Source organism: Chinchilla lanigera, unplaced genomic scaffold, assembly GCF_000276665.1.
Source record: "Chinchilla lanigera isolate Chin_1 unplaced genomic scaffold, ChiLan1.0 scaffold00049, whole genome shotgun sequence".
Classification (NCBI taxonomy): domain Eukaryota; kingdom Metazoa; phylum Chordata; class Mammalia; order Rodentia; family Chinchillidae; genus Chinchilla; species Chinchilla lanigera.
Genome location: NW_004955450.1, coordinates 11,853,852 through 11,857,400, shown reverse-complemented (window position 1 = coordinate 11,857,400; position 3,549 = coordinate 11,853,852). Strand labels below are relative to the sequence as shown.

The 3,549-nt window shown below is 50.4% G+C and overlaps 1 long non-coding RNA gene across 1 annotated transcript; it reads right to left on the bottom strand.

Annotated features, from left to right (window-relative positions):
* Positions 1–791: 791 nt before the first annotated feature.
* Positions 792–2,274, bottom strand: LOC106149617. Its single transcript, XR_001235926.1, has 3 exons — positions 2,155–2,274; positions 1,586–1,793; positions 792–903 (listed from the first exon to the last, which is right to left on the bottom strand). It is a non-coding gene; the product is annotated as an uncharacterized LOC106149617 (long non-coding RNA).
* Between the last annotated feature and the right edge of the window lie 1,275 nt (positions 2,275–3,549).

The window sequence follows — 3,549 nt, the reverse complement described above, 5'->3', positions numbered from 1 at the left end:
GATGCTCATGCTCAGGGTCCTCTGCCCAACACTCTCAGCCCATTTCACAGCTCAGGAAACTGAGGCTCGGGAGGGCTGTGTGTCCAGGGTCCGTGAGTGAGTTTGCAGCAGCGCCGGTGTGCAAGTCCAGCAGGCTTGTGCCTGTGCCCTCCCCCCGGCCCCGTGCCTGTCTGGTAGCGGGTGGTGGAGCCAGGAGTGGAAGCAGCCTCCCTTCCATCCATCCCAAGTTTCACACGTGGCTTCACCTGGGAGGAAGAGAAGTCCTGCAATGTTTTCAACTCAGTGTGATCTCTGCAAATGGGCAGAGTGGACGGAAGACACCTACCTGTTGGCAATGGTAAAAAATGGAATCCCTAAGCCGGGCATGGTGGTGCACACCTATAATCCCAGCACTCGGGAGGCTGAGGCAGGAGGATTGTTATGAGTTCCAGACCAGCCTGGGCTACAAAGTGAGCTCAAGGCCAGCCTGAGCTGCATAGTGAGAACTTGTCTCAAAAAAAGACACACACACACACACATACAAAAAAAAATAGAATCCCTTTATGTCCTTGACCTTAGCCCAGCAGTTTGCAACCCTGGGTATACACGAGAAGGTCTGGTAAGCTTTCCCAGGTCCCACAAACCCCCAAGAGCCCCCGACAGGTCAGTGGTGGGATCTGGGCATCAGTGTTGGAAAATCCCCTCGGGCTGCAACCTCTGTGGCCGAACTTCACACCCTTAGGCTCATAGATGCCTGACTGACTGCACCAGCAGACAGACTCCAGCTTTGACGAGGGTTTCTTTCTCCTTCCACCCCAAAGGCCTGAGAGTTTTTGGGGATCCCGGTCAGCCAGGCCACAGCGTACCTGTGAAAGGGAGGCTGGCGCCTCACTGGGGACTGGCACGCTTCACCCTCTTGATTTCCTGTGAACGACAGGGGGAGGAGCTGACAAGAGGCTGTTTGCATCCCAAACATGCTTGTTGTGATGTGGGCAAGGCGGCGGCAGCTTCAATCCTGGCTTGTGTGGTGGGGCGGGGTGGGGGGTGGGGGGCACATGATTAGCTCTGTATCTCGCGCATCCGAGGGTTCCCTCTGCTAGGAGCCCTGTCTCACCTCCCCATCCGCGGAACTGTCTACTAGAGCGAAGGGGTGACATCGCACAAAATCCCCTCCAGGCCCTGAGAAGGGGCGCGGGCACGGGATCCAGTAAAGGCAAGAGTCTTCACCGGCCTGAGCCTTGAATGTGTCATCTCTAGCATGAGGATAATCATTCCCTGCTTCCTGGACTCGGCCTACACAGATGAGAGGACACTCAGGTGTCGCCATGCCTGGAAAATGCGGGCCCTCCATCAAAGTAGACATGTTGCTGTGAATTTTGATAGTTCAGAGTATAACCTTGTGTATTTTTATAGTTCAGCTTGGAGCCCCCCATGGAAGGCTGTAGATATTTTTGTGAATATCTGAAAGAACTTTAAAAGGAATCTTTGACAGCATTTCAGATCTTATCTTGGCACAACATGCCCGTTATGAACCCATAGTAATTTATCAGTGTCTACCTTAAATGATACCAAGGTTTGCTGTCGGGGCTGAGTCTATTCATTCTACCTCAGCCTTTCCTGCGCTTCCAGTCCACACCGTTTGGATGTTTTCGAGGTCTGGAAACAACAGCACCGCTTGGGAGGTCTTCGGAACTGCACAATCTCAGGATCCACCCTAGACCTGTGGGTCAGAGTCGCATTTCAGCAACATCTGCCAGCGGTCTGTGTGCATTTTGGTTTCAGAAGCCTTGTCTTAGACACCAAACTTCTGGAGCCTGAGGCAGGGAGAAAGCAATGATTCCCATGCATGCTACTGATATAGGGAAATGTAACTCCCGACCTGCTAGATGCCCTTTACAACGGAGTTCCCCAGAATGCAAGAATGAATTCCGAGGAACAATGGAGGTTAAGAGTAGGAATTTTACTGAGGGAAAGACAGCTCCTGAGAGACAGGAGGGGACCCAGAAAGTGAGCTGCGAAGGGTCCCACTTACAGAGGAGGTTTTATGGAACCAAATCATGAGGTGGGTATAAAATTATGGTCAGCCAATAAGATTAGCAGTGTAGTTGCTTTGGCAATACTGATCCAATGGGGAATCAAGTCACATAGCAGGTGTACATGGATGACATCACTAACCTTAATCGATAACCCATAGTCCTAGTCTTCGTAGGTGGGAGAGGACCGCCCATCCCCTGAGATAATGGTTTCCTTGAAAAATCTCAAAAGGGCGGTGCCAATAATCTCAGACTTCTGTTTGTCCCCTAGGAGTATGGAAATCTGGCCATTGTGACTTAATCTTCCTCAGCCACAGTTCTGATATGTTCTCATCTTTTGCACTAACTCCCTCCAGGGCCTAGCCCTGTCTGACTATCTATATTTCTCCTCACCTAGCTGTCTATAATGCTATGGTTTTGTGTTTGTTTTTTGAGACAGGGTCTCACTATGTTGTCTAGACTGGCCTTGAAATTGCTTTTTAGTCCAGGCTTATGATCTGCCTGCCTCAGCCTTCCAGGGCCAGGATTATGGGCATGCCCACCATACATGTATGCTGCAGTTTGAGAAATACCCAGATAAGCTTCCACACCCAGCTTGGAGGAAGACAAGCAACCCAGTACTGCAGAGGTGATTTCTATAATTAGGAAAGGGACGAGAAGAAGAAACCAAAAGCACCTGAGGGTTGAATGTCTGGCAGGTACGTGCCATTTCCTGTGAAAGAGACTTTGTTATTCCTATTTTATCAATGAAAACACTGAGGTTGATAAGGGTAAGAAACCTGGAAGGCCCTGCTACAGCTGAGTGAGCCGAAAATACTCCAGGTTCTTGTGTAGGACAGGAAAGAATTACCAGGCGCACACCTCCTAGTATGTAGTAAGTAGCTACATTCATAGAAGATCACTGAACTGCAGCAGGAAGAAGGGCAAAGGGAAAAAGAGGGTGAAAGGGAAACAGGAACCCAAGTTCAAAGGGAAAAACGAGTCTCAGTAAGTCAGGCTTCTGATCTATAGGGTCAGATGCCACTGACCCAAGGCGCCACCCAACGTCACGCTCTCTGATGTCAGCAATCTGCGCGACCTCCTCGTTTAAGCCTGGGTAACCACTGGTCTATAGTTGAATGAAGAAGGAAGTGGCTCAACAACTTTGCTGTGTTAGGCTGTGGGGAGCACAGATAACCATTAGGGTGGTATGGCCTTTACAGCTAAAGGAAGGGAAGGGCGTGACTCAGCTCCCTTGTTTCCAGCGGTCCTTGCCAATTAGCAGAGGAGGTGGGATTCTAGCTACTCCCTTAGTAGCTACTTCTAAGGCAGAGCTCATCGCTCCTGCGCGCTACTTTGCAGAGAGGACGTGCTGCTTACACTAATGTCCTAGGCTTCCAGCTGAAGCGTAGCTCTCCACCTTACAACGCTTTTCTCCTTGCAGATTCCCTTCTATTTCATTTCTTCCCTTGGGTTTTAATCAGAGACCATCTCTTTTTAAAGATATTGTAACACCTGGGGAGGGGCGCGCAGAGCTCCACGCCGCGCTGTGCCACAC